General features: G+C 36.3%; 1 pseudogene; it reads left to right on the top strand.

Moving 5' to 3' along the window:
- Positions 1–65: 65 nt before the first annotated feature.
- On the top strand, positions 66–7,919 carry LOC132494224 (centrosomal protein of 78 kDa-like; annotated as a pseudogene).
- Positions 7,920–21,453: the final 13,534 nt, after the last annotated feature.

Here is a 21,453-nt window from a genome sequence, read left to right as displayed (position 1 = left end):
AATTTCATACAAAGCTCCGACGACAGAGGCCATAACTGTTGAGAGTTGCTTTTGGGGCAAATTAAACCAGTAACATTTTAAACTCTTCCTCCATATTAAAGGGATTGAATAAATTGGCCACTTTGGTGCACCTGTGTCCTGCGAATTGTCCAATTGGAGATGGAGGTTTAGAAAGTGAGTTTCAGTCTTGTTTAAGTCTCTTCCCATCAGACTGGTCTCGTGATTTCCTACACACCATGTTACTTCCTGTCTACCTTGCCTTGGTGTTGTTCATGCCTGGATTGTCTCCTGTACCTGCTCAAACCTTGGTCCGTTCTCATTTGTACCATGGAAGTTTGTCATGCTGGATACTGTCAGAACTCATTTTACTTAAGTTTGCGTTAAGGTGCAAAGCACACGTTTTGTATATTTTCTGTTTTTTGTGTTTGTCTATATTTTATGGTTTCGCTTCAGGAAATATTATGGGAAGGGAAATAGCAAGATGTAAAGAGCAAAAAAGTCATCATTCTCTTTCAATTGTTAGAACATCTATCTGCAATCATAATTATGATGCACTGTGGTATGTGTTAAAATAGGAAGTACATGTAACGTCCCGTAGGATCAGCAAACTCAGTGGTGTTGGTGAGGGTGTGTCATGGAAGTAATCACAAAGCAGGTGACTGTTGGTTGGGGTCCTGAAACACTAGTGTGCCTTCCCTGTGTCCGGTAGTGGTCTGGAGGGGTCAGGAAGCCTGCCTTTGAATTTGAGGGAACAGAGGGTTTGAGGTCCTCTCTCTTCTATTGCTCTAGTACACTGCATAGCAGCAGTATGCTGGGTTTACAGTTGACGTTTAAATCGCTGATTGATCATTAAGATTGGGATGTATCTTTGGAAATGAAAATAGGAAGAATCGTATGCTTTTTCTTTTTTTTCTTTTTTTCCCTATATCTGAAAAGGTATGTAGTACTTTGCTGAGTGGTTGGGAATAAAGTTTGCAGTATTCATTGTATTCAGTTTTAGTATCTAAATAGAATTAAACTGTTGCTGTAAACTGGAATAGCACTTTGTTACTGACAAGTTTTAGAATGCATCTGTTCGTCAATTACCTGTTTGGGAAGATTGTAGTTAATGATTTTGAGAATGTGGCTATAAACTTGCAACTGACTCAAGAAAAGCAAATAAGTCAAGATTGACAAATGTATAGGCTCTTCATCTTATTGTGTGTGTGGGTTTTTTTTGTTTTCCTTTTAGTTATTTGTCAAGGTATAAAGAATTCTATCACACTTAAGACAAGTTAAGTAAACTTCACGGGGTGTATTCTGACATGGCATGGAGCAGATCACATGGCCTAGATCTTAAAGGTGATTTTATGTTTAAACTTTCATGAAAACATATGTGATTGAAACACATTAATATATTGATACAGAGGGCAGTTAATTGTTGTCTTTTTGTGTGTGTGTGTGTGGTACTGTTGTGGCCTCTCCCGTTGCGGAGCACAGGCTCTGGACGCGCAGGCTCAGCGGCCATGGCTCACGGGCCTAGCCGCTCCGCGGCATGTGGGATCTTCCCGGACTGGGGCACGAACCCATGTCCCCTGCATTGGCAGGCGGACTCTCAACCACTGCGCCACCAGGGAAGCCCTAATTTTTGTCTTTTGATACATGTGAGCGCAGCTTTCATTTTGCTGAAAGAATATGACCAGTTTTCAGTTTGGGATTCTACCATTTAGTAAAGATAGTCCACTTAATTTTAGAAATAGGAGATTTAATATATAATACCTGATAATACTTTTATGTATTTTTTTTACTGAAAACATTTATTGTAATACTGTGAAGAAACTATGCCATTCTAGTCTTCAAGACTTAAATGAATCAAGTGTTTATTAGCTGTTGTAGTTTTTAAACTAATAAAAGTCAGTACATCAGCAATTTGTAAATACAGTTTTTAAAATAATGCCTTAACAACGTTACAGTGGTTATAATGACTGTATTTAGGCCTAAAGTTAGCTAATAATTTGACATGAAGGCTTTTTAATAGTTTGATGGTGCAGATCAGGGATAGGTAAACTCTGGCTGGTGGGCCAGATCCAGCCCGTCGCCTGGCTTTGTAAAGGAAGTTTTTCTGGAACATAGTCGCACCCATTGTTTACATGGTAGTTGTGGCTCCTTTCACCCTACACCAGTGGGGCAGAGTCATTGCAACAGAAACTGTAGAGCCCACAAATGTGGAAATGTTTAAATTTAGATTTTAAAAATTGAAAACTTCTTTGAGCCTATACAGGGCGAGTCCATTGACCCCTGAGGTAGAAAACAGTCAGGAACTTGGGTGCGGAAGCCAAATGGCCTAGGTTCAAATTCCCTTTCTCCCATTTCATAGCTAGTGACCATGGGCAAATCACTGAACCTCTATGCCTCGTTATGAGATTTAAATGCACTTATTTGTATAAATAGTGCCTGGCACATACGAAGCGCTGTGTAAGTGATTGCTGTTGTTTCTGCTTGGAGCTTTAATAAGTTATTATTAATAGAAAAATGACACTAATGATTTTCCTTTTAGAGTAACAAAGGCACTTTGAGTCTTTTACTTTTTCAGGAATGTAATAAGACTTTTTTCATTGACAGTCAGTGTTCCCTGTTACCAGAATTTACTTTATGAATATAAAGAATTGAATGTCTTCAAGACAGTACTTTTGCTTAAATGTCAAACCATTATTTTCCCAAGGCACATCAAACTGGCTCTGCATAGTCCAGGCCTCTAAAGCTTGTGTGCGTACCCTAGGCAGCATGTGAGATACATTTTGTAAATATAGTTTTTTAAATAATGCTTGAGACTTCCCTGGCGGTCCAGCAGTTAACACTATGTGCTCCCAATGTAGGGGGCTTGGGTTCGATCCCTGCTCAAGGAACTAGATCCCACGTGCCTGCCATAACTAAGAGCCCACATGCCACAACTAAAAGATCCGGCATGCTGCAACTAAAGACCCGGCACAGCCAAACAAACAAACAAACAAATAAATAAATAAATAAATCTTTATAAAAAATTAAGTAAAATAAAATAATGCCTTAGGAGTTAGGAAAAGAAAATATTAGAACATTTTTACCTTTGTATTATTTTAAAAAATCTGTGTAGTTTATCATGTACATAAATTCTATGTATGGAACTTTGTGTATATAATTTGTTAATAAATAAGATGCATATTAAAAAGTTTTCTTATGGTTTGCTCAGTCAGGTGTTTGGAGGCCATTGGAGGACAGGATGATGAAATATACGGCCTCAGCAAAGATAGCATTTAGAACCAATTCCCTGACTTAGAAGATAAGGAAAATAATTCATAGACTGTAATTGAGTTGTCCAACTTTACATAAGTGTTCAGAAACAGGAAATGCAGTGGCTAGAATCTAATCACTGACCGAGCAGAATCTGGGTCACTGGACTCGTAAACCAGAAGTGACTGTTGAATTTCTCAGGTTGATGCTCCTGGCATATATGCTTGATCTGTGTGTGTGTGTAAATCTCTGACATAAGAAGCCATACTCAGGCACACCCTGTTTCCTTATTCAAGCATCTTAATTTCATCCCATTAAATCTTTGAAGTATCAGACTACCAGAAGGCATGAAGAAACCTGGGCTGAGAGTCTTCATTCCAGGAGACCTGATCTTGACTGCATGGCTGGTTTGAGGCACATCACTCTGAACTGCAACACGCTCATTGGTGACCTGGGTGCAAGTGCTTTGGCAGAATCTCTTAGGATTTATGGCTTAGAGGGAAATTCTAAAGTTGAAAATATTGAATTTTTAATATGCTTAGCTTTTGGCATGATACTATTGTGATAGGATTTTTTAAAGCCTCATTTTACTGATAGCTTTTATTTTGCTTTTAAACTTTCTCTAAGAGTTGCATATATCCTTTAGAGAAAATACAGAGTAACAAGAGAACAATTACCTATCATTTTAATACCCAGATATAATCACTGTTCATTTTGGTGTATATACTTTCAGTCTTTTTTTTTCTACAAATATATATGTACACTTAGGGATTACAAAAATAGAATTGTAGTATACTTGCTATTTCACATTCCTGCTTTTTTCACTTAATGATGTATCATGTAGTATTGCGTCGTATTGATGTCCCATAGTTTAATCAATTCTTTGCAATTCTATTTAGACAGTTTGCTTTTCCCTGTGAGAAACAATGTGATTACGTTGTATATACATCTCTGTGTCCATCGGTATTACTTCTGTAGAATAAGGTACTACAAGTGGAATGACTAAGTGTGACCTATTTTTAAGACATTTGATACACATGGCCAAATTACCACCCAGAAAGGCTATGCCAATTTGTAGTCCACCCCAACAGTAGATGTGAAGCCTGCCTCTCACAAACACTGGCCTGTAGCACTTGTAAAAAAAGGTAAAACTACAAAAATGAGTACCTCTCCATTTTCTACTATGCAAGTGGGATTACTCCAAATTTTATAACTTTTTTCAATTAATTTAGTATGAGCATTTTAGCAAGTCAGTAAATTTGCATCTCCTACATCACTTTTTGTGATTGTTCAGTATTCCATTATATGAATATGCCACAGTGCACATAGCTTATCCATTCTTGTATATAAGCTTTGTCCAGTTTTTCAGTTACAAATAGTACTCTGATATATATCCTTACCTATATCTCTGACTATTTCTTTTGGTTAAATTCTTAGAAAGAGAGTTGTTGGATCCAAAGGGTATAGACATTATTTAAAGGCTTTTCTTACAGAATCTTGGCTTCATCTGATAGGAGAATAACCACATTGTGTTTTATTTTGTATTCATTTGATTGACTGGTGAGGTTTACTGGCTGTTTGTATTAATTTGGCTATTTGGTTAATTATACCCTGTGTCCATTCTTCTGTAGTGAGAGTTTGTAAGGGTTGTATCATATCCTGTCAGATCCGTATGTCTGACTTGCTATTTCTGTGTGTCATGGGGGTGTTGAAAGACTCCAGTTATTTTAATGTGATGGTCCACACAACACTTAAACGAAAGACTCATGATAGTTTCCTTTCATGTAATAGTTTTTAATCCCTGTGCTTTAGTGATGATCCCTTTGGTTTAAATGAGTAGGTTGTTCAGCCCCAGAACTACTAGAATTCATGATCAGTTTTTCTGGTTTTTGTCTGACCTTTTACTGCGAGGGTTCTTGACCATCATACTTTCATGATAGGTTTTTAGTATGTATTCTCTATTCACACATTGTTGAAAGTTTTTATTATTTGTATCCTCTGAGACTTGTCTTTTTTTCCTCTAAAACTAACAGTTATTACATTTCTTCTATTTTGTTTTCCCCTTTGAAGTAGTTTCAAGTGTGATTTGGAGCTGAAGATCATGATCAAAAGAATGCAGTGCATTTCTGAGCTCCACCAGGTTTTGCTTGTGAGGTTTACATGCCCCTGCCGCCCTTGCTAATTATGAACTGAGATTCATTTTGTGATGCTTTTTGCTCATAGGTTCTATACAGTTATTCTTCAGTTCTGTAATTGTAAAATATGTTGTCTGATTTATTGGTACTAAAGCCAGGGTTATCATTGCACATCCAAGAAGAGGTCTTTAAATTGGCTTATGCATTATGTGTGTGCGTATATGTTTCTGTTTTTTTCCATACCCAAAATTACAAACCTGCCATGACTTGTCTTGTGCAGGACTCTTCCACACGTGAGAAAATGAGAGTTGTCTATATGTTAAATCTGTAGAGTTAGCAAGTGACCTTTTGTCTTTCATCGAAAGCACTTGACCTGCAGCAGTGCGGCCTCACCAGTGAAGGAGCAAAGGCTTTCCTAAAGGCCCTTGAAACCAACAGAACTCTGCTCGTTCTGGATATAAAAAAAATCTGCTTGTTGGTATGTGGTCACTTTTTTTAAATTGATAAACACATAGCAAAACAAAAAGAATTTGTTCAGGTATTGACAGTTTTTTAAAACTTAATGTGTTTAACTTTCCTCATCATATTCAGTTGGCCCTTGAACAACGTGGGGTTAGGGGTGTCAACCCCTACGCAGTTGAAGATCTGGGTATAAGTTTATAGTCAGTGGTTCCACATCTGTGGATTCAACCAACCTTGGATCATGTAGGACGATAGTACATATGTATTGAAAACTATGCGTGTGTCAGTGGACCCGCGAGGTTCAAACCCATGTTGTTCAAGCTTCAACTGTACTTTTCTAGTGTTGCACTTCCCTTATGTTTTTAGCAGCTAATGTACTAATTAAAGTGAATTATACTTGTAAATTTTTCTTATCTCTGCTCTGAATAGAGGTGAACCTAGATACTAAGCCTGCTTCCACCAAGAGCATTCTTTCTTTCCTGTGCAACCTCTGAATTCTTGCCAGGAGTACTTTATTCATTTGTCAGATTCACAAGTAATTTTGTAATCATCTTCTGTGTGCCAGATACGGGTTTTAGGGACTAGGGATAAAGCAGTGAACCAGACAGACAAAAGTCTTGCCCTCATGGAGCTTACATTCTAGTGAAGGAGATCAGATAGAAATGAGTAAACAGATAAGTCATATAATTTTAGAGAGTAGGAAGTGCAAAAGTATCTTAATGTAAGGAGAGTGAGGGAGAGCAGGTAGGACTCCATTGGATAGGTTTGTTAGGGGACAGCTTCACTGGAGAAGTGGCATTTGAACGGAGACCTGAATGAAGAGAGGAGCAAGCCATGGAAGATGTGGAGTAAGCACATTCCAGGACAAGGAGGCAATGAGTATGTAGGCATGTAGGTGGGTGGAGTATTTAAGGAAAAGCAAGGAGGCCAATCTGGGCAGAGTACCGAGTGAAGAAGAGTGTGGTAGGACATGAGGTCAAGGAGCTAGCCAGGGGTCTGCTCTTGTAAAGTCTTGAAGGCCAGAGTAAAGATGTGGATTATTCTAAATGAGTAGAGGGGTTTGAACTGGAAAAAGGCATGATCCAAATCGTATCTGAATAAGGTGACCTGGTATAGAGAAGGGCCTTGGGAGGATAAAGAAGAGGAACTGGGGGCATCCCTGGTGGCGCAGTGGTTGAGAATCCGCCTGCCGATGCAGGGGACGCGGGTTCGTGCCCCGGTCCGGGAAGATCCCACATGCCGCGGAGCGACTGGGCCCGTGAGCCATGGCTGCTGAGCCTGCGCATCCGGAGCCTGTGCTCCGCAACGGGAGAGGCCACAACAGTGAGAGGCCCGTGTACCGCAAAAAAAAAAAAAAAAAAGAAGAGGAACAGGGAGACCAGTTAGGAGACTATCACAGTGCTCCAAATAAGAGATGTTTGTGGCCTAGGTTAGGTTGGAAGTTTGCAGCAAGTGAAAAGTGGTTGAATTCAGGTTGTCTTTTGAGGGTGTAGCTATCAAGACCTGCAGATAGATGTGAGGTATGAAGGAAATAATAACAAGGAGACAAGTCGTTGATGATTATGTGTGCAACTGGGTAGTATCCCTTAGAAGAAGGGGGCTGATGGGAGGAGCAGCTTTTGAGGGAATATCAGGACTTGGTTTGTTCTCTTGGATGCCCTGGTTTGATATCTTAGATGGTCTTTAGGTATCTAAGCGTCTGGACGGTGCTCAGACTGTACTTTGTATCCAAAGGTATCCAAAGCCACTTTAGATGCAAAATGTTTCAAGTTAACCTTTGCTGCTGCCAAAATAGTAGCCACTGTGGGCAGTCTGCAAGATGGCATCTTAGGTTTCTGAGGAAGAAATTAGAATACACAAAGGGGGAAATAAGTGTATAATTATATAATGTAGATTTCATATTTAAATGTATGGGAAAAGCAATAATTAGTTGGCTTTTGGTTTTAAATGGAAATAGCCACTCATTGGAAAATAATTACTCTAATTTCAATTCATTTTACTTTAGATCATTCTGTGATGAAAACAGTTACCAAAAAAGTTCTCCAGATGAAGGAGTGCCAAGTCAGAGGTATATAACATGTTTCAGTTCTCTTGGAAGAATTTCTCTTTAATGGCTTGGTTTTCTTTCTTTCTTAAAAGAAAATTATCAAGGTACTTTCTGCCATCTTAAAACTAAGATTTTAGTCAAATCAAATGGCTTTTCTGTTTTTGAAAATGTTGTGTGATGCTTTAATTTAGGTTCCCAGATATGCAGCTTGAAAACCTTTTAACTTTTTATTTTCTGTAACATATTATCGTTAGTCACAAATAGTCTTTTTTTTTGGTGATAAGAATGAATGGCAGGAGCAGCATTTGAGAAACCAAATCTAATATGAAACTGACTCTTTCTTGTGAGTAAATTTGAATTTTTAAACAGCAAAACAATAAGGTTTAATAAAAAGCAAAATAAATTTTTTATGTTTATGATCTGCCAATTTCCCAGAACGAGTTTTGTGGTGATTTTAGTTATATACCAGATACATTAAAATCACCAGTGGACAACACATGTTTTATTCAGGTGCCCTCTGAAAGTTTTAAAAATTTGTTGACTTCATATCATTGAACGGTCCACTTTAAAATGGTTAAAATTATAAATTTTCTGTTTTGTGTAGTTTACCACAATTTTTAAAAAGTGTGTTGTTTGAAGATTTTGGGATTTTATAAAGGTATTAGCATAAAAATGAAAAATTTAACAGACCACCTCTAATCCCATTCTCCTATCAAGCAATATTTACATTTTAATTTTCTCTTCCTGCTGTCTATAAACATAATTCCACATAGCTTCAATATAATTTGCCATTCTTATCTTTTCATACTAAATTTAAATTCTGTGATTCATAGTTATACTTTTTACCATTGCATTCACAAGGTTTCATTGAGTAGGTCAATTTTTTAAATTGGTGAAAAATTGGCAATAACCTCAAATAAACTATTGTAAACATCTTCATAAATACAGCTTTTTTTTTTTCTACTTAAAGTTGTATGTTTTTCATTCTCTATTAATCAACTTGCTTGGACAATAGTGTATTAAATAAGTTGTTAAGAGTGTTTATGAAGTCAAAAAAAAGCTTATGATCATCTGCCAATTGTTATTTCAAGAGAGTGATATTTTAATAATCAAATAGTACATTCAAAGAAGTTAAGATTTGTGATATCACACTAATTAGATACTATTATTTAAAATTTATATCATATGTAAAGCATTCTTAAAATAGCTACCTTGACTTTTGCTATGATATTAGAAATGGAAAGATATATAAATAAAACATGTATATGTAAAACATATTAGGAATTCTGTAAAATTAGTACAGAATAATAGGGCATCATGGAATGAGAACAGTTAAACCTTTTTTTTTTAGTTAGCATGATTAAACAAAGTGGAAATGTAACTGAAGTATACAAGCTCATTGAGCTCTTTTAAGAGTAATTTTATTTCTTGGGCTTTTTTTTGTATTTGCCTCAGTTATTTGGAGACATAGAGGTAAGCCAAATCAGTATCTGTGTATATACCTAGATCCAGGTGAGTATAGGGGTGAAATAATGGTGTGAATTGTGTCACATTTATATTGTACTTATGTATGCCTAATAAAAGATGGGAACTTTTATTAGAAATTTTTTAATCTCCTAACAAGAAAAGTGTAATTTAAAAAAATTTTAATACATACACACACACACACACATATATATATATATATATATATATATACATATATATATGTGTGTGTGTGTGTGTGTTTGGTACACGGGCCTCTCACTGTTGTGGCCTCTCCCATTGCGGAGCACAGGCTCCGGACGCGCAGGCTCAGCGGCCATGGCTCACGGGCCCAGTCGCTCCGCTGCATGTGGGATCTTCCCGGACCGGGGCATGAACCCGTGTCCCCTGCATCGGCAGGTCGACTCTCAACCACTGCGCCACCACGGAAGCCCTCCTATATATTTTTAAGAGGCATGTAAATGACACAGGATCGTGTGGTGATTATCAATAAGCTACACTCTATGAAATATTTGTCCTATATTACCGCATACACTCCATTTTACCCTGCATCCTAATGCTGCTAAAATATAGTAGAAAGCAGCAGCATAGCACAGGGAGATCAACTTGGTGCTTTGCGATGACCTAGAGGGGTGCGATAGGGAGAGTGGGAGGGAGTCTCAAGAGGGTGGGATATGGGGACATGTGCATGCATATGGCTGATTCGCTTTGTTGTGTAACAGAAACTAACACAGAATTGTGAAGCAATTATACTCCAATCAAGATCTATTAAAATAAATAACATAAAATACAGTAGCTTTGAAGGATAAATATAACCATTTTAACCTATGATGTTTGTTTTCAATAAATTCAAATTAAATATTTAAATGTGAATTTTAATATATGGCTTGTTCTAAGTAAAATATTAACACGTAGGTCTAGTTTTTGCAACCAAATGTTTCATATAAAGATACTTGCCTCTTTACTACTGAAATATAGGGTAAGTCTCCACATTTCACTCTTTCATCCAGTGGGTTTCATTTGGTTTTTTGTGTGTTTTCTATATGAAATCAAAGGAGCAGTGAAGGTTGACAGGCTTATAGGAGGGTAAAATTGACTCACCCACCCCCCAGCAACTTGCAGCCTTATAACTTGTATTGTTTTTACATAGAAAAATTCATCTTAAACTTAACTTTTGGTCTACTTCTGAAGATTCTGTTTGGCAGAAGTCATGGGTGTATCTGTGTTTCTGTGTCCTTGAGATTCAGAAATGCCAAAGGTGTTCTAAGATTCAGGAAACTTGAGTGTTTCTGCATGATACATGAAATGTACCATACTTTGGGATTTTTTTTAAACTTTATTTTTGCATTTCTGCACATGTCAATACTTTTGTTTTAGTTAAAATAACTTGTTACTGTAGAGAACTTATATTTTTTAAAAATGCTGGCTTATGTAAAACCTTTGTACAAAACGATCCTCTTTTTAATGGGCTTGGCATCATTGTCAAGTGCCTTTTTGATTCCTTTCGACGTGTGCACGTGTGACAGTTGCTCTGTAGACCTTTGGTGCATCTTGATTCCTTCTTTTCATGCTTTGTCCAACGTAGTCTTGGCCGCAAAGAAGCCTGTAAGTAATGGAAGGAAACACTCTGCTGGTAAAGAATGTTACCCTCCTGAAGCGCTACCACCTGGAGTGTCTGGTTTCCGGCCATTGTGTCCTGCAGAAAGTGCAAAAAGCAACAGGTTACCTGTTTGCGTTCCCTGTCTTTTTCAGTCATTTAGAGTTCTTTATTTTGGAACTTGTATTATGTGGGTGGTCTCTGGTGCTTTGTGTAGAGGAAAAAAGGTAACTCACACATGGCTTGGCTTCTGCCTAATGAGCCCTCTAAGGAAGAAAAATTAAAAGTAATTGGGAGTTTCAAGTTGTTTCTCAAGTGTCACAACAGAGGTAACTCCGTGGGAGTCTTGAGGAGACTAAAATGATCACCAATTGTGCATGTGAGGAAAGTTTCATTAAAGGCAGGTGTAGTTGAGCGAAGCCCTACAGCACAGAAGTAGGAATTTGGAGACGTACGAATGGGAAAAAAGACATTTTAGGCATGGGAAATAGTTTAATGCAGAATGGATGAAAAATGTGCATTAGACCTATTCTAAATCAACTGGCTTATTAACTCAGTAAATCCGATTTAGTGAGTCAAACTAGCATTAGCTGATTTCTTATTCAGGGGATAGCTGCTCATAGTAACTTTTGTCACAGAACAGTAAATAAAATGGTTGAATTATAGCTTTAGGCTTGCTAAGTGAAATAGATGGCTCTAGATGATCTTCAGGTGACTTACTTGGTAGTAATCAGGAAATTGGGGATTAACAATTGCTTAAGAAAACAAAGAGAATTGATTTTAAATAGTACTTGAAGTAGTTACTGTGTAAAATATCTGTTCAGTTGCTCATGTTAAATGGATGTTTCTAATCCCCACTGGACAACCGACTACTTTTTTGCAAATGGTAATGTGAATTGCTGTTGCATAAACTATAGTGTTGAATCCCCAGTGTTTGCACTTGAGTTTCACAGCTCTGTGGTTTCCTATCTTCTTCCTGAGACACTTCATCGCAGGTCCATCCTCGTCACACAGGGTGGTAAATTAGAGAACGATTAATATCACCATTTAAAGAAGAGAGACTGAAATCTCAACCATCCTGAACATAGGAGCTGAAGGGGCCTCTCAGCAGTTCAGAGAGTTATTAGCAAGCCAGTAGGCTGAATTCTGTTGTGTTTTCTCCGTAGCAGAGCCCTCCAGGTCCTTGTTTTGAGCTTATTTATTTTTATACACAATTCTGTATGGATACTGTTCATACTACTAAATAGTTGTATTAACTGGGTTTAACTGGTGATGTATTTACATGAAGATCTAACTTCGTTTTGTTGATATCTTTTTAGGGGCTTTCCATTCATCAAAGCTCGTGATGTATGTAATCAGTTGGTGGTTTGTAGCTATCATATTTATGATATATAGGGCTTGAATTGGGAAAGGTGGATGGTCATTCTTCTGGCTTTTTAAACTGACAGAGCCTTACAAGAAGCATTTCCCTCTCTGAAATAAATCCATGTAAAACATGTTTGGTCGCTCTCCCAATGCAACTGTGTAGTTGTGTGGATTTGGCACACAACGGGCAGCCTTGTGGTGATATCTGTAAACAAGGAATCCTGTTTTCCAGTCCGCAAATCAGCTGTTACCCAGTGAGACGAACTTGACTGCCATTTCTGACCCCTCACATGGAGCTGTCATACTCAAGAATGTTCACATGTTTTCAAGAAACGTTGTTTGCGGGCTATATGTACAAATTCCTGATCTGAAAGACAATATAAAGCAACATCTCCCAAACCTCTGCTCTCTCACCAAGGCCACACACATTCCCTCGCTTATGGCCTCGTGGCAAGCTAATACTGTCAGTATCAGATTCTCTTTCCCAGTGGTCTTGGGAGACTGCATAGTTGCTCTGTGAAAGGCACCACTGCTGAGGTTGAGAGAAGAGCATCTTGGGTGTCAGTCCTGGCCTTGCATTCCCAGAGAGAGGGGTGTGCACCTCGTTCTCCTGTTAGGGTTTTCCTATGCTGCAGGGTTTGCTGCTTGTTGTCAAAATGATGTCCTAGTGACTTGTCTTCTGCGTGGTTATATAATCCCAGCACAGTTCTTTATGATCTGTAGACTTTTATGGGGTTGTGGCCAGGTCAGTTTTTAAATGTTTGGAAATGTCCTATTGAACAACATTGCAGTGGCAGTGAAGCTTGCTGGGAGAATTGTTGCCCTAGTTTTGGCTTAAGGGTGGTGAGAAGATGAAATTTTTGATGCGTCAGTTTTAGCTGTGTATGTGTATGTGATTTATTTTTTTAAATTCTAATGTCTATTATTCACAGTTTAGATATGTTGACTTCCTGATTATTCATCAGTCCCTTTACTGATGTATTTTCCTCTGAAAAACTACATTTTCTTCCAGACTGTTTTTGTCTGATGGTGAAGAATAAATTTTTCATTTGCAGTATAAAGTTGATCTGAGAAGAAATGTTTACCTTGGATCTTAACTTGGCTTCTGTGAAAGAAACTTAATAAAATAATATGGGCAATTCCCATTACTAATCCTAACTACGTACAACAGAGGTCTGTACAGTAACATAGCAAAAATAAATTACTGTACTTTTACTTAGTCATTGTCTATTTTACACTAAAGAGCAGTGAGAGACATTTATAAATAATGATACCTCAGATCACTTTTGTTAAATGTCCTCTAATATTTGGATATTTGGTATCTGGCTTGTGTTGTCTTTTATACAATCTTGTCTTCTTTCTTTGCACTTTAGTTTAACAACTCTGTGGTTTCCTATCTTCTTCTTGTGACACTCAGGTCCATCAGCATTTCCTGTGACTGTGACAGTAGAGAGTCCTTCCTCCTCAGAAATCGAAGACGTCGATGATTCCTCAGAACGTGTTCAGGAGGAGCCAGAGAAAATCCGTTTGAAACAAGAAGCATTGCAGGTACAAAGTTATCACTTTAAAGCTATAGAGAAGATTATTTTTCAAATGGAAGGCTGATCGCAACACAGCACAGCTTGTGTGAGGGTTCTGTTTTCTCCTCCCATCTGCATTGTATCCCCTTGAATGGTTCCTTAAGCTTAGACCAAGGTGAATGGTGGACATTTGAACTCTAAGAAACTAAAATCAAAACATGTCGTTAGTAATATATTTTCCTTTCCTTAGAACCTTAGTATGTTAGATTTAGGGAGAAGCTTAGTGATCATAAGATAAGGAAATTGAGTTCTGAATGAATACAGTCAGCTGATTCAGTGCTCTTGTTTTACAGATGAGAAAATGGACAGTTCTAGTTGAACTCTCTTTTTATAAGAGGAAAATATGGCTTCATTTTAAATAAACGTAAAGTTGAAAAAAGTTTTGATGTTGATATTCTCCTTTCCTAAAATCAAAAATATCAAGAAGCTACATTCTATTACCAAATAAACCTGACCTCTAATGTCATTCCATACTTTTGTTTGTATGGACAGAAAAGAAAAATTGATTTTCATAAGAAATTTTTGTACCTCAAAATTAATATATTTATTTTATTTCAACTTTAATGCAGAGCTGAACATTTCTAGTAAATAAAGGAACACCATTTGTGGGGGACCTTGTCTTTGTGCTACAAAGTCCATGTTTAATTTTTTAAAATTATTTAATATGACTTTCTCTTCATATGAAACATGACACTTGACAGGTTTCAGAACTAATTATCCCATTATTGTAGGACTACGGGAATTACTCTTTGATTTTCAAAAGAGTTAGATTTTTATTTTTTAATTAAAATTAATGATAATATAGAGAAATTTTAAGAAAAGAACTTAGAAAATTATGAAATGTTAGAGTAGGAGAAATCTATAGTTCATGTAGAGTTACTCCCTTTCGTTTTATAAATGAGCACCTACAATTTGTAGAACGTAAGTGGTTTATTAGTAAATGGCAGAGTATGACAAGACCCTAGAGCATCTAACCCACATTCCTTGTTATTTTAGATGTGGTGTATTCATTTCCTTCATGAATAGACGACGAGATTGTATTTGTAAAAGCAGTAATAGACAGTGGGGAAGTCCAAGAAGTTTAAACACTGGGACCACAGAATAGCAGATTCAGAATGAATTTTTTTTCTTTTTTTTTTAGTGTGTAAATTAATGTAACTTGAGATGGTGCATGTTAAGCATTAGCACAGTGCCTGTCTCTTGTTAGTAATACCTCCTTTTATTATTAATTCTCTGTATATTCCCAGTTTCAGCTAGGTGCCTAACATATAATAGTTGTTCAGCAAATATTTACTGGATTGAACTAGCTCTGAAATTTAAGCATTGGGTCAACAGCAAAGTAGTCACCCCATCAATATTTCTCCCACAGAAAGGGAGAATAGATGGAAGCCAGCCATCATACTTTCTTTTCTTATTCTAAACTTCCCATCCAGGCCCAGCAATAAAATAATCTTCCTGAATCCCAACAAGTTCGAGAATTTTTCAAATCACACTATTTGAAAATAGTTGGGTTTCCGTAATCTAATATGTCCCAGGGCCCCAAGGTCACCAAGCTTATATTAATGAAGTCTAGTTAAGATAAATGATTACACTTAGTAAACCAACTGCTTATGAGCTCATTGGGCTTTTTAAAATTTACTATCTGCACTTCATAGAGACAAAAGTATTTTGCTTTTGTAGGACACTCAACAGTCAAAGTAGTCTTTTAAAAAGCATAAATCAGATGCTATTATTGCACTGCTTCTAACCTCTAAAGGCTACCTATTGTAAAGAGATTAAATTTTCAACTACTTAGCCAGGCTCACAGGTACCATGGGCTCTGGTCACTTACTACATCTTTCCCTGACCTTCATGGGGTTCGAGGCACAGTTGTCTTTTTCAGTCCCTCAGATGCAACAAGCTCTACTTCTTGCTCTCCCAACTTTAGATTGGCTAATCCTTCTACCCAGACCAATTCCCCTCTGATCATTAAGGTCTCGGTTCAAACGCCACCACTACTATCTTGACCAAAGAGACCTGCCTCCTCAGTGCCTCTCCGTCCCATTTTCCAGTCGTATTTCTGTCGCTGTACAAAATTTATTTACATGTTTACTCTGTCTTCCTCCACCACTGGACATTTGCTTAAGAGCAAGGACTTTGTAATTTTTTGCTCACCACTGAATCTTCCAAGGCTTGCAGCAAACACTGGCACATAGAAGGTGTGTAGGAAATGTGTATCTAATAAATGAATAAATATGTGAATGAAAAAAAACTGAAACACTAACACGAGAATATTCTCCTTTCAAAAGAATAATGAAAAATAATTTCATTCGATAAGAGTCATTCTTAGTTACTGATACATGACTTAGTAGTTCCCAATCAATTTAAAATGTTCCATTATTTTCTGATACTTCACAAGTCATTAATTAAATGTTGCTCACATTTCAGGCCAATCTGTGAGACATTATGAACTTGTCTACTCTAAAGTTCCAGCATTAACTCAGGCGGGGCTTCACCAAGTACTGATCCTGTGACCTTGGCCTCTCATTGCCTCAGTTTTCTCATTTGTAACATGGGTATAATAATAGGCTTATTTCATAGGCCTATGAGGAAAACCTCATATATATATATGTGTGTGTGTGTGTTTCTATATATATGTATTTAAACAGTGTCTTAGAATAGTGTCTGGCACATGATAAGCATTACAGAGTATTGACTGCTGCTACTAGTACTGTTATTATGAGAACTAACTGTTGAGAATAATCCTTCATATACTGGTTTATTCCACTGAAGATAAAGAAAACTAATAGAATGTTAGAAATCAGATTAAACACAGAAAGCCAATAAAATATACCAAGACAGAAGATGAGAGTGTAAAAGCATAGAAGAAAAAAATGGTTTTTGTTTTTCTTATTCTTTTTCTTTTTTAAAGAAGGAAAGAGCCTAGAAATAGGACAAAAACTATTCATTGGCTATACTGACATGGGGATCGCTGGTGACCTTCATAAGTAAAATTTCAGGACAGTGGGCAGTGAGATTACGGTGAGAGAAGTCAGATGGATGTAAATTATAGAGTAAATGGGACGTGAGGAAATGGAAACAATATATGAAGATAACAATTTTGAAAAGTTCAGACATGAATTGGCTAAAGAAGATATGCAGGGATTAGGGGAGGAGGGAGGCTTTCATGTTACACATATAGTTTTTAACATTTTAAGTTGGAGTTACTAGTCTAGAATGAGGTTGAACTTTGGCAAGAATCATTCATAAGGAGTAGATGGGCTGTAGAAAATGCAGGGCTGTGAAGTACTTGAGAAGATGAGGGAAAATGAAATGCTGTCTGTAGTGCACATGGCCTTTTAACTTTCACTCCTGTAGTAAAAGGGAATACAAAGATCAACGCAAATGCTAATGAATTAATGGATTTGGCAGTGGACTATTTACTGACCTCTGTGTTCTTAATGAGCTATGAAGCACCTCACCAGCTCAGAGTGAAGGAAGTAGAGAGGATGGAGGTTAAGTAAAGCTTCTAAGAAAATAGTCCTTAAGGAGAATTAGAAAGAGCTTACTGTAAGTCAGAGCAATATTTCCAATCTTGAAAATCCATTTGAAGCTGGTGATTATTAATTTATTGGAATACCAATTTGCCCTGCCACATGATTTTTCTCCAGCTACCTGGATGTAAGTTACACAGAGGCAGAAGAGAGTGAGAGATAACAATGGAGGGAAAATACAATTAGTATTTTTTTTTGACCTTTTTCCACTTCCCCGCTCCAACTCTGGGGAGCCTTCACGGACATGGCTGCCCTCCCAGCCTCCAGCAGCACTCTGTTATCAAAGAATTCAAAGAAATGGAACATAGGTTTCCAACTTATTAATTTAGCAAAATCAAAAATTATATATAATGTCTTCCGTTGGCAAAGATTTTTGCAATATAATTTGGTTCCATCTTTTGACAAGTAATTTGGCAATGTCTAGCAAGATAAAAATGTTAATAGCTTTTTACACATTAATTCTAATTCTGGAAGCTTATGCCAATAAATAATTTATAATCCAGAAAATTATTATATAAAGATGCTCATTGTCATGTCATTTGTAATAACAAAAAATTGGAAACACCTTTAATTGTTAACAATAGGAAAACAGTTTAGGGAATATCCACTTAGTAGAAAGTTACACTTTACAGTTACTATATTATAATTACAAGATGATGGAGCAAAATAGAATAATGCTTAATAAAGAAAGAATGAAGAAAGTTGACCTACAATTGTGTCTTCCTTATGACAGTAATTATGTAAACATATAAATATTTATTAAAACTTAAAACCAAAATAAAGTTTTAAAAGCTCTGTACCAGTAATGGGGATTTTATGATTGTTTCAAAATATTTTTTAACATAACTCTTATAATTTTGTTTTTTCTACTCCTTTTCTTAAGAATTTCTGATTATTACCTCATTTTTCATTCCATAGTTTCAAATAAAGTCAGCAATTTTATCATCAGAGAAGATTAGACTTATTTGACAGTTCATAATTCCAAGTTATTTGGTATAAAAAGACCATATACACTTGTAGGTGCTTTCAAAATAATATTTCGAGAATTTTTTTTTTTTTGCTTAGTCTTTCCTAGTATGGAGATTCAGCAAACTACCTAAAATTGCTAGCCATTCTTTTTTCATTTTTCTCATTTTATTCATTTATCTTGCCCTTCACAGAAATGATAACAAATGAGTCTGCAGTTGCATCTGCCAATTTCTTAAATCCTCTATTATCCACATTATGAAATCATACTTATATGAATGCTTCCAGCATTTTCAGAGCTCTTTAGTTATTATACTTTAGCATTCTGTATGAAGTATCTTATGTAAGTGTAAAATTTAGACTCAACTTCTGGAAGCTTTTGATTTCTTAGTTCAAAAGTGAGAGATCCTTAGTTCAGCCATATGATTAACAATTACTTGTATAGTAAGAAGCTCCTAAATTATTGTTTTATGGATACCTGGCAGTTTTCTTGCCATTTCTCAGAGGTTCTCTATTAAACACATTCTCTCTCTTTCTTTCTCTCTCTCTCTCTCTCTCTCTCTCTCTCTCTCTCTCTATCTCTCTCTCACACACACATATTGTGATTAAAAGCACAGACTTTGGCATTATGAAGTCTAAGGTTCAATTTCCAGTTCTGTAGTTTCTGGGCCACTTCACTTTAGGCAAGTAACCTAATGTCTCTGAACCTTGTTATTTTCATCTGTAAAATGGAGATTACAATTATATCATCAGAACATCCGTAATGATTTTAGAGTTTCAGAGTCAGGTACAAGCAGGCACTCAGTAAATGGTTAGTGCTTTTATTACTTTATTATTATTTAGGTCTTGGTTTTCCTTGAGTCTGTGAGCCCCCATAATGAAATGTAATTTCCAGTAGATTGAGTAATACCTATTTTCACCAAAAATTTTAACTGAGTTCATTACTTTCTGTGCAACCCAGATTAGTTTTCTGCCTTTTTTCCTGTGCCGTCTGTAGGTGTTCAATAGATTTATTTAATAAATGTATGAATGCATGAACACGTAGATGAATTTTTAAATGCTTCTTTTTGAGAAGGTAGAACAAATGTGACACAGTAGAACAGATAAGAAAATAGTCCATGGAAAAAATGGCAAAGTCACATATGTGCCCAGGGCCAGCCTAAGGAGAATTGCTTTTTTTTTTTTTTTTAAGGAAAAATGTGTTGAATAGCTTATTTTAATTATTTTTAAAAGTTAAGTACAGGGACTTCCCTGGCGGTCCAGTGGTTAAGACTTCACCTTCCAATGCAGGGGGTGTGGGTTCAATCCCTAGTCGGGGAGCTATGGTCCCACATGCCTCACAGCCAAGAAACCAAAACATAAAACAGAAGCAGTATTGTAACAAATTCAATAAAGACTTTAAAAAGTGGTCCACATCCCCCCAAAAAAAAGTTAAGTACAAAAATTTGCTGATGATTTACATATTTAGCACCAATAAAATAATGTGAGATTAGCTGTACTAAAACAGAATGTTGAGCTACATTCACATTAAGTGACATTATATAGTCTAAATTTATGGAAAACTTCTGAAATGGCTGGTAAAAAGTAAGATGGTGAGTGACCTTTGAGCAGAAAAAGACAGAAAGAGAAATGGCCTTTTCTACATTCTATTGTGCCTCTAAGTAAAATGCTTGGTAATCTAGCTACAAAGCAATATGTCATTTGGCTTTAGGCACCTACTGTGATTTACCTTGTGAGGATCAGATTTTGCCATGGAGAGGATTTGTAAAAGTATCACACATTCTAGTACTATTGACAACCACAGCTACCAAAAACTCTAATTTAACTTGATGAACCTAATGTCAGATGATAGTCTCATTTCTTGTGGGTGTTTTCAGAAAAGGTGGGTAGGAAATGTATAAAAGTGAATACTTTATTGACTGAAATAACAATTCATCATTTTGAAAACATAAAATACATTAAAGTTGTTATAGCATCATGCATTAATATTTCACTGTACTTTAGACATCGCCTACAATCAATGTTTTCTGCCCTTTGAAACAGAATCTTGCTTGTGGTATGCATTAATCATATAAAAGATTAAACACTGAAAAGAAATTCAGCCTTTAAGGACAATTTGCTTTGATTTATTCAGTGGGTTCTTCCAAAAAGTTAATACAAGAATTATTGCTTGTTGAATTGGAGTTACAAATTCTTTCAGAGTTACTTAGTATTTTCTGTAATATCAGTATCAAGGAAGGTAAAGCAAATTTACATATTCATTAGGAAATACAGGCACATAATCATAAAACAAGAAAACACAGCGTTTTTATAGACTTTATTTTTTAGAAGTGTTTTAATTTTACAGAAAAATTGAGAAGATAGTATAAAGTGTTTCCATATACACTATACCCATTTCCCTCTATGATGATCCACTTATATTAGTATGTTACATTGTTACAATCAATTAACAAATATTGATACATTATCATTTACTATAGTCCATACATTAGTCCAGTTCCTTGGTTTTTACCTAATGTCCTTTTTCTATTCCAGGATTTCATCCAAAACATCACATTACATTTAGTTGCCATGTTTCCTTAGGCTCCTCTTGGGTTTGATAGCTTCTCAGATTTTCCTTGGATGACCTTGACAATTTTGAGTAGTTAGGGTTTTGTAGGATGCCCACTACTAGAATTTGTTTGATGCATTTTTCATGATAATATTGGGATTATGTGTTTTGGGGAGGAAGACCACAGAGTAGAAGGGTTATTTTGTCAGATCACATCAAGTGTACAAAGTATGAATATGCATTATGAATGCTGAGGTCGACTTTGATCACCAGGCTGAGGTAGTGTTTTTCAGGTTTCTCCATCGTAAGATTACTGTTTTCCCTTTTTCATACTGTACTTTTTTGGAAGGAAGTCAATATGCTCAGCCCACAACTAAGGAATAGGGAGTTATGCTTAAGATGGAGTACTACATAAACTATTTGGAATTCCTTTGCACTGGAGATTTATCCATTCTCCTGCATTTATGTATCCAATTATTTATTTAT

Source organism: Mesoplodon densirostris, chromosome 7, assembly GCF_025265405.1.
Source record: "Mesoplodon densirostris isolate mMesDen1 chromosome 7, mMesDen1 primary haplotype, whole genome shotgun sequence".
NCBI lineage: Eukaryota > Metazoa > Chordata > Mammalia > Artiodactyla > Ziphiidae > Mesoplodon > Mesoplodon densirostris.
Note: the sequence above shows the minus strand (reverse complement) of the source record. Positions and strands in the feature narration are given on the sequence as shown.